Source organism: Ursus maritimus, unplaced genomic scaffold, assembly GCF_017311325.1.
Source record: "Ursus maritimus isolate PB19 unplaced genomic scaffold, ASM1731132v1 scaffold_3, whole genome shotgun sequence".
NCBI classification, from domain to species: Eukaryota; Metazoa; Chordata; class Mammalia; order Carnivora; family Ursidae; genus Ursus; species Ursus maritimus.
In genome coordinates, this window is record NW_024425563.1 from 47,045,017 (window position 1) to 47,058,345 (window position 13,329).

Here is a 13,329-nt window from a genome sequence, read left to right on the forward strand (position 1 = left end):
GCCCTGCTCTGGGCCCTCCTTACCTTGCTGTGCCGATGGGCTTCATCTTCCATGGGATAAAGCTCACGTAGGCTAACAAGTGCCAGGTACTCCAGGAGAGCCAAAGAGCTCTAACACGTGGTCCATACACTCAAGTAAGAGGACACACTCGGAAAATAACACAAAGCGTGTTCCAGGGGATTGCACTGAGCGAGTGAGGAGCTCTGATGGTCAGCGCAGTGACTTCAGAGGAATTGAAACCATCAGAGAAGCTTCATCAGAGGAGGAAGAAAGGGAGTAGGCTTTGCAGTGTGAATAGGAGTTGGCAGGTAGAGAGGAAAAAAGAGTGGCATTCCATGTGAAAGAATGGAAGAATGGGCTTAGAGCTGTTTCCTGAGATTTGTCCAGAGGATGCTGAATATGATGAGAAAACATCAGGAACATCCTAATTAAAATCTTAAGTCTGTTGTTTACTCCCTGTGTGGCTGTGAGATGACTAACCTCAAAGCCACCATTCTCTCATCTGTAAAGTGAGCAAAATAAAGAAAATTGAATAAAAAGTCTCAGCAGCCTTGAATGCTCAGTAGGCATTTCCCCGAATGGTCGCTGGTGTATTACTGACCTCCCTGCTGCTGTCGCAATTCCGCCACCAGCAGCACTGTTGCTAATCTTACCGTTTCTCTCTACTTCTGTTCCTGCTTTTACAGCCGCTGTTACTCCTGTTAGCACTATGCTGATTTCTGTGAGCAGGTCCTGGCCCAGCTCTTTCCTTGATCGTCCCCTCCCCCTACCTCCACCCCCCACCCCCATCTCCGGCCATTCTCTGCTCCCTAAGTTCTTGGTAAGGAGACCTGACTCGGACACAGCAGGGTGGGGCTGGTGCAGGCCAGACTGCAAAACCACCTTCCAAGACTGAATTCAAAGTAAAACACTTAACATCACCGTTGCCTGCCCGTTATGGTGCGCAGAGATGAGTCCCGTGAAACTGGACCCTCTGGTTCGTAACAGGACCGCATCAGAGAACATGGACTGGGCCGCAGGGTTCACTAGAGCCATTTTGCACAGCCCCAGGGTGCTTCCGAGGAGCAGTGAAGGTTGGCTTGCGGATTGCGGGGCCCAGCTGTGTGCCCGACAGCACCCAGGCGAGGTTGGCCGGCCGGCCCTCAGCTCTGCTGTCATTCTTCCTTCCCCTTGACTTGGAACTGGCTGTGTGACATTTTTAAAAATGCTTTCTATCTACTTGCCTTAGAAGACATTCCTTCCCGTCGACATTTGAACTGCGCTCTCATAGAAACTGTGCACCGATCACCTTAATGATGTTTATTTTGAGCATTTTCTTGTAGGGCCACCCTGGATATCAAGTGCATCCTTTAGGAACAGGAGAAGACGTTAAAATACACAGAATAGGTAGAAACCCATGCATCTCTTAAATACGGCTTTATGCTGCTGCCTAGGGCTGACTCTGTAAAGGAGAGAAAGGGGTGAGAAATGTGTGAGTGGATTAATAAAGATGACTTTGTCCCTGTACCTGCCCTTTGTGAGAATTTCCTGTTTTCATTCCTGATATATTAGACTGCTCTCAAGGTCTCTATGTGACGACCTATTCCCTCATTTCTTATTTCACTGACCAAGTTCTCGTACTGCACAGATAGGTAGAGCTTGTCTGGTGGGCTTGTTAGAGATGGGTTTTATTGCTGTAGCTAGAGGGCTGGAGTATTTTACGTGCTATTCTTGGAATTTTCAATTAGCAAATTTTAATTAACTAATTGAGGTTTCTTATTAAGCAGCTTTTATGATTTGTCATAGTAGCCTAGCTGTGCGTGCACCCTATTCTATTAAGAAGCCATTAAATCCTTAGGAACAGCCTGTGAATTCATTGATCTTACTGTAATATTGCAGTAGTCGGAGTACAGAGGCAGGAGCATTTGTTAAGCTAGGGTCCTAACATCGGATCTTCTAGATGAGAGAATGTTGCAACGGTGGAGCTGGGGCAAAGGAGGAAGATAGACTCCTCCGGAAAACCTGCAGCCACCCCATTTGGATTTATTTTTGAGTCTTTTTTTTTTTTTTTTAATGCCTCTCTATTGGATGTTGTGGAAATTTAGAATACTTCATACCAGCTGCACAACTTGAAATCCTGCGGAAAGGTCTTTATAAGGCGGACCAGCACAAGATGTTCAAGGTAGTCTCAGAGAAAGTGACATGATCCCTTGTGTCACCATTCCCTAGAAAATAAAAAGCACAAAATAGGCTTATTGTATAAATAAGCACTTAAGACCACTTCTGAGGCCTAATATTTAGGATACAAAAGCTAGAAATTTCTGGAAAAAATGTGGTCAAGTGATATCAGGTTTAAGCTGGTGTCCTCGAAGGTGCCAGGAGGAGTATTTTGAGGATTTGAACACAGTTCACTTACCCGGAGAGAACCAAGGGAGGTGTGTATGTCAGAACGAAACAGGTCTTTGTCCCTAAGGGAAGGGGGTTGGCCAGTGCAGACTCAGAACAGAACAGAAATGAACCAGCAGCATAAACTTCCCATCAGCAAAGGGCTTTATGAGTTACCATACGTCATTTTGAGTTTTAATAGAAAAATTAAGATTCGCCATTATTGACTTGCTCTGATTGTGCAGCCTTGACTCTGGGATCGCAAATACATAGACTCTGCAGAGATAGCACTTCAACAAAGGTAACTGCCCCTCTGGTCTCCAGGCCCCCAAGTGGTTGAGTTTACAATTTACAGATGTTCTCCTCACACTGGCCCTGTGTCATGGAGTCAGGTGTCTGTGACGGCCAGGCCTGGCCTTAACCAAAATGGTGAGGTAGGTGAAGTTCAGCATGGCTGCATTTTTCACCCATCCTCCTTGGTGTGACTTTCCTGGTGACCTCTGGACGTGTGCCTTTCCCCATAAGGCCCCCTCCTCCAGAAAGCAGTTCCTGGCATTGTTGTGAGGGGGGAAAAAAACCTTTCCCCTCAAAAGCTGTGAGGGTCCTGGTTGGGGGTAGAGAATGGGGTGCAGTAAATGACAATTCCAAGTAGAGGGGCATTAGGGAATAATAGCTGTGCTCATAAGGTTCAAATACAAGGGGCACTGGCCAATCACAGCCTAATACATTACCCTCCCTGATAGCAGTCCCATGTTAAAATATTTCTTGAATGCCTGAGCCATAAACCCAAAGAGCTTGATCTTAATAGGGGTCTTTGGACACATGGCAGAATCCGTGAGAGTAACTGAGTCAGGCGACCGCATGTTTTATAGAACTAGTTGGTCACCTGCTCTCAAGGGAACATGAAAGGAGGGTAAAAGGTAAATCTGAATTAGATAGGTGTTAGCCCGTGTATCGCTTCATTGAAGCTCTCAGAGCAGAAGACAGAGTCGTGCTCCTTGAAGATCTTCTATGCCCTGCTCAAGGACTTTGCTGGCCCTCCCGCTACTACATCCGTGCTGTAGTCCCCCACCCCCATCCAAACATAAGTTCATCTCCGTGTTTCTCCAGTGCTCCGTCAATCTGATAAATGAAGCCTGCGTGTCCAAAAGTGAATTCTTCATGACATTTGTCCCATGAGACGCTCTTCAGAAGGATTCTATGGCCAATTTAAGTTGGGGAGATGCTATACATCATAGATCCCTATTCATGGGCAGGTTGGAAAGATTCACAGTGCAAAATAAAGCCTCTGAGAATGTTTTTACAAACATCTCTGATTAACTTAGCCTGGGGTTCCCACCTGTGTTTGACTGTAGACACCTCCCCCCTTTAGAAAGTGCTGCATTAAGTCAAGAGCGTGCCTGATGGTGGCCTTCTACCTTACTACCACTCTCAGCTGACATTTTGTTGTGCAAAAACATGCCTTTTAGTGACACCCTCACAATCGGTTGTAAAATGAAAGGACGGTAGGCAGGTCTCTGAGCGGGCGTGGGGGTTGGGTGAGAAGGTAGAGAGGGACGCCTGTCCACCAGAATCCCTCACAGTAGCACTCAGTGTCACCAAACAGTTTGTTCTTGACCCACAAAAAGCCTGAAATTTGAAGACTATGAGTCAACTTCTTGTTCCTTTTTAGAGGCCAGGAAACTTACAGGGCTTTGGGGAGGTGATGTCCATCAGGAAAACACTCTAGAAAGCTAATTAAAAGTCTTTGAGTACTGAAAGTATTTCACGGAAACAAATCATTGCAGTCCGATTGGAAAGGTCTCTGTCAAAGGCAGCCAAGAGCATTAACTTAGCACCGTTATAAATGAAACGATATAAATTACCTCTTTTTCTGAAAACACATTGAATTCAGGGAATGCATGTTGGCTTGATTTTCAATAGGAGTTACAAAGGATGTTTCACTTACTACCGCTTTTTTCTGTTACTTCACAAATCTGGCAGAAACCGATGTTAAATATGTAAAAGACCAATATATATCTTGAGAAGTATAGGTAGGCCAAACCACAGGAATTTATTGGTCATCCTCCTTAATTGTCGCAAAGTTAGAAGAAGTCAATTAAGAGAGTCCTACTTGAGCCCGAAAAGTTAAGTGTGATACTTAGTGATCTCGTGCACAGATGGAGCCGAGCCTGCCTTGTCCTCCCCGTGGACCTCGACTGTGGTGCCTTTGATTTTTCACACAGGAATCCCTTCTACACGTGACAGGTGGGCACCCTAAGCCCCTTTCTTTGAGTTGCTGAATTTGGCCTTCCTGCATGGGCTGACCAGTCATGAGAGTGAGAAATTGCTAGAGTACAAGGCTGGACTTCTTCTTTGGGGGATGGAGGACAGGATTGATAGAGCAGGTGGACAAGAAGGTCCCCCAAGAGCCACATCCTAAGTGTTCCCAGACTTAGTGGTCCCGCTCACGGTCCCGGTCCACGGTTAGTCTTCCCGTGCAGGTCGCAGCAGGCACTGGGCTTCCCGAGGGCCATCAGCCGGGCTGGGCGGGGTGGTTGGAGAAAATTCAATGCAGGGAATCAGGGCAAAGAAACACTATGGCACCTGCGAACCCATGTGTGTACCTTTAGGAGCTATGAGGAGGGGGGCTCCTACCCTAGGGGCGAAGGATGTCTGTCCGAAGCGTCTGGGATGTCTGCAGGTAGAAGTCTAAAACCTCATTTTTGCTGGTTCCTGGGCAGCCTGCCTGGGAAGAGCGGCTAGGGGTGAACGGGTACACTGCAGAGAGGGGCCTGGCAGGACCCTGTGGGGGACAGGAGTCAGAGGTCACAGCACCCAGCATGAGGGTGTACTGCCTCTCTCACCATGCTGGGGGTGATGGTAACACCATCGCTGTGGCTTCTCGGGTGAAATCTGCAGGGAGGAGCTGGCTGCGTGCTGACGGTCCAGGACAGGCAGTCCATCTTTTCCCTGGGTTGTTGGAGCCACGGTGCTCGTTACCTTCTCTCAGACTCAGCCCGTGACTTACGATAGGTATGTTTTTTTCCCGATCTTTGGTCTGATCTTAAAGGGGTTCAAACATCATTTTCAGTCTATTTGTTTTCCAGTTGTTCAAGGTGAAGTGATCTTGTTTTATGCCTTCCCCCAACAAAAGAATGTGGGTGTGTACGTGCTGCCAGCCTGGAGCCCTGTTTAGAGATTCTGAGGATCTGGACCCTTCTGAGGAGGTCAGTTCCCAGCCAAACTGCAGGGCTTTAGGAAGGCTGCTCCCCGAACCTCGCCCTCTCGAAGCTGAGCTCGCCATAAACTCCTGGCACTTCAGCTTAACTACGATGTCAAGCGGCTGGATTTGTCATTTGCCTTGGTGACTGAAATAGCACATTTCAGATTCAGCGTTAAGTTTGTAAATCCTTTTTATACACATAAATTTTAATCTCAAATGTTATCTTCCAGATGAATGCCAGAATTGGGTTTGGGCAGTTTTTACCTCCTGGCTGAAGTTAACACAGATCCCACACCTCAAAACGTTGTTCAAGATTAAAATTTATCCACCTGCACATTGGATTAAAGGGCTTGAAAAATTGAGAAAGTAGAATATTTTTAGTACATAGGGCCGCACCGCCTTATATGACTTAACTTTTCAGATGATGTTTGCCAGCTGGAAAAACTTGAGTTTGGTAGAACTTGAGGCCTCATCAAATATGTGTTCCATGCTTTTAAAGTAAAGTAAGCTCAGGATTGTGCTAATACTGTAACTAATATCCCACGCTACTGCCTTTAGAGCAGCAGAAAAGAAAAACACCCTTTTTTTTCCTCTGCTAAAGATGATTTTGTTTAATGTATGAAGCTCTTTGTTGATCAGGATGTGGTTCCATTTGCTAACATTTAAGGGATCAAATAGATAAGACTTTTTATATTAAATATTGATAGCAGGTGCCTTCAAATCCCTACCATGTTTGTACTCTCATAAGAATAAAAATATCTTAATGTGTTTTTTCCTGAACATGTTTTAAACATGTTTTAAATGCATTTCTGCATCTGAACTTATAAAGAGAAGAAAATGGGCTAAAGTCGGTAACATCTGATTTTAATGAAAGAGGAACACGCTTGTTTAGCTCTCCCAGCCCCGTAGCTGCTTACAGTTCTCTTCAGTCCCTTTTCCTCGGTGATCCGTAGCCTAGAGAGACAACTCCACTCCAGCTAAAGCTCGGCCACTTTGAGAAAGCCTAAAGGGATTTGATTTCTTTGAGCCAGATCTGTATTTCAGCTGTTCGTGTTACTTACAAGACCTATGAAAGAATGTAAACAGAGAATCAGTGGATTAGGCTGTAATTTTGTACTCGTGGGCTGTTCTGCGTTGGCAAAGGGCCCCCTGTTTGGATTGGTGGCACAGGTGAAGCCTAGGAGCCATTTCATTGTGTGCTAGGATCAATGCCCTAATCCCCTTTTCTCTCTGATATACTCCAGCTGATCCCTCAAAAGCCAGCTTCTCCAGAAAGACTTCCCTGACTCCTCTTACCGCTTAATTACTCCTCTGTGCTGAGCGTTAACTTCAGCTTGTGCTAAAGTGGCTTTGGTTCTCTGTGTACCTGTCTTCAAGGGCAGGGGCTGTTTTGTTTTGTTTTTATTAGGCCCCAGGAACTGAACACAAACTCCTTGTTGCATTGAACTGAATTGCTGCTAAGGCCGCTGTTCCGACCCACGCCTCTCACCTGGTCATTAACCGGTGTTTCGTTCTGCAAGTATTTACTGTGAATCCTGAACACCAGAATTCGAATGTTTGCTGAATGAACTAATCCATCATGTGTAGGAATAGGCACGTTTAGATTGCTGTAGCTATGCAGTGGGTATGGTTGCCTAGGAAAGATGACCAGAATCAGAAAAAGAAGCATATGGCTTCCGCTTTAACATCTCAAATGCCTGCTTTTACTTTTTATTTGCATACACTGTGGTAGCAAATGCTTAAGAACCTGGTGAAAATTGCATTAACTATCAGAGACCTGCACGTTGGATTAGGCTAGTAGGAGCAGAGCTAATGCGTCCAGGAATGCAGGGTAAGGACTGTCCTGAGCCATCAAAGGTAAACTACAGTATTATTCCTAAGGAAGTTATCAAACTTTCGTTATAAAACGAAAGCACATATTTACATAGAGGAGATGGGCGTAATGATTGTCTTGAGCCTTTCCTGTGGGACAGGCACTGAGCCAAGCTTCCTAAGATGGGTGAATAGAAGTAATAAGTCCAGTTTAAGTGGGTTATGGTCATAAAAGAATGGGCAAGATAATGGAGTACATACAGCCATTTATTTAAATACCATCTTAAAAGAAAATGCAGTAGCCTTATTTTGTATTTGTGGAAAATTAGAGAAAGGTTAAGTCCTCTTGTGTGCAAGGGGAATGTCTTTTTTATGATTGAAATTCAGATCATTTGAACCATCAGTGCATTTTTTTTCATCAGTGTATTTTTAATAGAAACTTACTGGACTCATTTGTAATGTTGTGTCCTGTGTTTGGCCTTGGAATAACCACTTTTGTATGAATACTGTGACAGCTACTTAGTGTAGTTCTGTGCAGCACATTGTAGACTAAGTGTTGGAGTAAATGAAATATCTAGCTCATAGCACACAGTCCTAAGTAGGACAGTACAGAGTCCAAATTTTGTTAACCAAGCTTAGTCTAAAGTTAAAATGACTTCATATATCCAGCTCAGTATTTGATCTATGGTTTTTAATTACTGTGGGTTGACAATTATTGGAGCCATTATCATAAAAAGCTCATTTTTTTTGGTACCATGTGTGCCTATCTAGAAATACTCAGAAGTTCCATGCTCATGATAGTTGGCCATTCATGGATTGTCTTCCATAGGTGCATTTTCATCACATTTAGATGGGGGGGGGGGTCACTGGACAACCCCAGCCTCTCTCGAGGGATAGAGGTCTAAGCAGATGCTCTAAGCATGCCTGAGGACACTGAATCATCTTGAAGATAAAACAGCTTTGCCTGTTTAGGCCCTCATATAATTTACTACCAACCATCTAGCGTGGCACCCAGGTGTCCTACTATAACTTCAGAGTCTATAGACTCAACAACACTGCAAAGAAAAAGGGACGTCTTCCACTGAGATCGGGCTGACCCAAGTAACCACTTCTACATTACTTTGTAGATTACAAAACGTTTTAGTAAGTGTAATCTCATTTATTATGTTCCTGATGATACTACAAAAGCTTGAACCTCAAAAATGTTAACAGATGTCTGTGAAAACTCAAATGGATGCCCGTGTCTAACAAGGGTGGTGGGCTGTGGGGTGAGGTGGTATCAAGAGTATCATGAAGAGCAGGGAAATTTCTAATGGGTCTGATTCGGGGTATCCAATAAATGGAAGGGACACTTAAGAGTCAGGAATCCCAGGAAGTTTCTGAGTTGGAGTTGGGAGCTTGGCGGCGGGGGAGAGGGGGGGTGTTGCCTAAATCTAAAGGGGAAACTTGAGGTTCCTGACATATATCCAATGAACCTGGGAGAGCTGTGAGATAGAGCTTCTTGAAGACTGCATTGGCTGGGAGATCAACTTCTAAATGACCACAGAACCCATTTTATGGGTCAGGAGCCATGTGGCAAAGGTGGTCTTCATTGCCATGTGTGTGGCCGCATTTCCCTGCATGTAATTTGAATTCTGGGACTACACATGCAGTCTGAAAGCTGGCAGTGTGGGGACCTCAGCTACATAAGAGGAAATGGAAAAAACTGCAGTGCTGGGTGGGTACAACTACAGAAAGGATCATGGGAGTCAGGTGGTACCCAAGGGTCAGCAGAATCAACCAAGCTACTTCTGTTGAATTTATGGGTGCACATTTTAGCATATGTCCTAGGCCTTCCAGATATCCAGCAAATGGGTGTCTTCTAAGGGCAGGTGGTAGTTAGTGATGTTAGCTGCCAGGTGTTCTGATCACTGGTGTGGGGTGGAACACTGGCACAATTGTGGTGTAGGTCTAAATAGTTTCCAAAATAGAGCTCCAGAACTCAACCATTACTCAAGTATGATAGTTTAAATCCTGTAATCTTTTTTTTTTTTAATCACCAAAAAGATGGGATATGGCTTGCAGGAAGGACTCTAGCTTGGTCAACATTACTGTGATGAGAACTGATGAATAAAACTGATCTAGGGGCGCCTGGGTGGCTCAGTCGTTAAGCATCTGCCTTCGGCTCAGGGCGTGATCCCAGGGTCCTGGGATTGAGCCCCACATCGGGCTCCCTGCTCTGCTGGGAGCCTGCTTCTTCCTCTCCCACTCCCCCTGCTTGTGTTCCCTCTCTCGGTGGCTGTCTCTCTCTCTCTCTCTCTGTCAAATAAATAAATAAAATCTTAAAAAAAAAAAACTGATCTAGATTTCTCCAAGTCTTGGCAGTTGTAGAACTATCTACAAGCCCTTGTAGGTTATCAGTGTATAGAGACCATTGGTCTACTCCTGTGCCTTAACACTCTGGCCGCACATGCTCCTACATGCCTGAAGGTAATCTTCGAATACGGGGCTGTTGGGATTATTCCAACCCCTTGAAAATACACGGATGCACAAACACTAAGTCATCCATTGTAGCAGTAATGAGAGACTGTTACTGAGCTTTCTACTTGGGTTCTTTTTCCATAGGCATTGTAGTGTAGTGGGAAAAATTAATGTAGAAAAAAATAATGCTTCATTTGGACCTTATTTTTTTTAATTAGATTGTGTTTGTTTATTTGAGAGAGAGAGAGAGCATGAGAGGGGGGAGGTTGAGAGGGAGAAGCTCCCGCTGAGCAGGGAGCCCAGTGCGGGACTCAATCCCAGGACCCCAGGATCATGACCTGAGCAGAAGGCCGTCACTTGACCAACTGAGCCCCCCAGGTGCCCCTCATTTGGACCTTAAAGTGGGTCATATTTATGACCAGCTTTATTTGATTAGATGAAACTCCTGTTGGGGGGGGGAATAAACATGCTGCCTTCTATATAAATCTTACCAAATAGCAGCATGTAGTGTCTGTGTGACCACCTTCGTGGTGATAAGCTGGAGCACCTCATACAGTTTCTCTCTTTGCCCGGCCTCCCGGCATCCCTCGAGTCCCCAGTTCCCCCAACTCAACAAGTCGCCTGGCACCCACCAACCAGCTGGGTAGGCCTGGTCACCGTCGTCCTCTCGAGGGCCTCTGCATGTCATACCCACCCTGTAGTCCCTGGCATCCTCTCAGGCTTTTTGGCTTCTCTGGCACCTTCTGCTACAAGTTGACCAAAGACTTTGGTAGGGTGAGGAAAGAGAGGAAGGCGAGTGGAGGCCAGGCCTGGAGGAGGGAGGCGGGGTTGACTATTGGTCATCAGTATCGTCTCCAGGCAGCACTGGCGGCAGCCAGGTGGGAATCTGTGGGCAGAGGCCTAATAAATTTTCATCAAGCATTCCTGGGCTTTGATCCACAGTGAGGAGTGGCTGGTGATGGCAATTTATTACGGTACGTCACTACAGATGTAAATAACCGAAGAGAAGGGGGGAGAGTAAACTTGCTACCTTTTGAATTTTACAGTTTTTTGGTTGGTTTGCAGTTCATCGCAGATCCAGGGGAAAATACTAAGGAGTGTGGACTTGACTAAATTATGTGAAACATCAAGAAATAATTGGTGTATTAAAGAAGATTCATTTGGGGGCGCCTGGGTGGCTCAGTCAATTGAATGCCCGACTCTGTTTTGTCTCGGGTCATGATCTCCAGGTCATGGGATCGAGCCCCCTGGTGAGTTCTGAGCTCAAGGCAGAGTCTGCTTGTCCCTCTCCCTACCCCCATGCGCATGCTCGCACTCTCTCTCAAATGAACAAAATCTTTAAAAAAAAAAAAAAAATTCATTTGAAGCAGAAGCTCTTACGAGCCACAAATGTCAAAAACAGAATTACTGAGTGGTAGATGCTTAGTAAACTAGTTCCTATTATGCTGTTTATAGATGGCTACTATTATGTAGTGGTTATAAATCCATTAGCAAAAGTATGCCCGTGATGAAATTGATCTGTCAACAGAGGGCAAAATAATACTTTTTTTTTTTAATCTTGGAAGTATTTGAAAGCATTTAAAACTATTTTGCAAATATGACATTACGAGCATCCTTGGGCTTGGTGATTACGTAATCTACCCTACCAGAAAGCAGCAAAAACATAGACCCTCTGAAGATAATCAAAATGCATATTATCACTTGCTGTATTAGGTAACATGACACACGGAACAGACATAAGGCTTTTATTTTCACCTCAGAGAGGAAAACAAATTGTTTTGTGCTCCTACTCTAGAATGATTTGGACTTCAGGCAAGTTTCCCTAAAAGCAAAAAAATACAGAACCATTTCTGATTAAGTGCAGTGGGTACAAGATTACATAGCTACCCAGAACATTTTGAATTCTTTTTTCCCTCTTAGGACAGTGGCACTTGTTGGTAGCTTCATTTCTATTTTGGGGCCTCACTGTCCTTCCAAGGGGCAGAAAAACATTTTGGATCATTTGGCTCTGCAGGAAACCCTTTGCCTAGCTTCTGTTTCTCAAAACCACACCCTTTTTTTAGAATCCTATCATCAGCTCTGATGGGACTATTAATACATTTTGGAATTCAAGAAATAATCTTTGACACTTCCCACTGTGCATTATCATCTTAAAACTATCACAAAACCTTAGAATCCACATGGGTACTTCTGGGCTACTGAACGGGGCCGGGGGAGGGGGGGAGGTGAGGGGGGCAGGAGGGAAGCCTTTTAAAAATCAAGACCAGGGCTTCAGCACACAGCTCTCGGATGCACTTTCCGTCCTAGGGCAGTGGCACTAGGTGGTGGGGATATAGTCTGTCCTTGCTTTATTGGAGTAAGGAGTAGACCGACACAGTTTACTAATGAGTACATGGGCACAGCCTTGAAATAGTCAACAAAACCCTTCTTCACCTTTGGAGTCACAAGCCTTTTTAGTCTAAATCTTCCTATAAATCCGTGTGAGGGAAGTTAAATAGTGGCAACATCCAAGCCACCTTTGGAGCCACTCAGTGGCCTAGAACAAATGGCTCCTATTTATGGACCTTCCCCTCCAGTCACCTAAGGAGATCTTAAGGACACAAACTCTGGGCTCCAGCCTCTAGAGATTTTTTGGTCTAAAAAGAATGATGTGCAGCCTGGGCATTTGTATTCTAATATTCCCAGTTGTCTTTTGGCAGCTACTTACAACCCTGAGCACTGAGGGCTCCACATTCTCAAGGAGACTTAGTTGGTTGTTAGGGGGACCATGGAGACTCTTTGACTCTTTTTCAGTAGAAGGTCAAGTAACACAGAGGTCGCTTCATCCCTAGTCCCTGTCGGCTGGTGCTGAACGTGCAGCCCTGTGAGATCCCAGAGCGCCTTCAGAATTGCATATTATCTAGTCTTTAGATTAATTCTTCAAAAATATTTATCCCTATATGGTGTGCGTGGTAACTAGAATATTTAATTTCTCTTCCAGACTAAAATTGGCTGCAGATTTAAACATATCTCCTGGTTACCCAAATAGAGTGAGCATTCCACCAGTGAGATTTTGGAAAGTGGCTACAGTTGTCGATATTCTGTGGACTATCCCAGATTCTTAGATCACTCATGAACTCTTGAGACAATTTTTTTTTTTTTTTTTTAGGATTTTATGTATTCATTGGACAGAGAGAGAGCACAAGCAGACAGAGCAGGAGAGGCAGAGGGAGAAGCAGGCTCCCCGCTGAGCAGGGAGCCTGATGCCGGGCTCAATCCCAGGACGCTGGGATCACGACCTGAGCCAAAGGCAGATGCTTAACCAACTGAGCTGCCCAGGTGCCCCTAGAAATTAGTTATTTTCAAGAAAGGTCTATCAGGGGGCGCCTGGGCGGCTCTGTCAGTTGAGCATCTGCCTTCAGCTCAGCTCGTCCTGGAGTCCTGGGATCAAGCCCGGTGTCATCAGGCTCCCTGCTCAGCGGGGAGTCTTCTTCCTCTGCCCCTCACCC

At 45.2% G+C, this 13,329-nt stretch overlaps 1 protein-coding gene and 1 long non-coding RNA gene across 3 annotated transcripts in view; both read left to right on the forward strand.

Moving 5' to 3' along the window:
• The window catches only part of JAZF1 (JAZF zinc finger 1), a 319,574-nt gene that overhangs the window by 207,402 nt on the left and 98,843 nt on the right, over nt 1–13,329 (forward strand). The window lies entirely within an intron of this gene.
• Nucleotides 3,878–5,929, forward strand: LOC121105825. The gene is made up of 2 exons (XR_005838550.1): nt 3,878–4,611; nt 5,454–5,929. It is a non-coding gene; the product is annotated as an uncharacterized LOC121105825 (long non-coding RNA).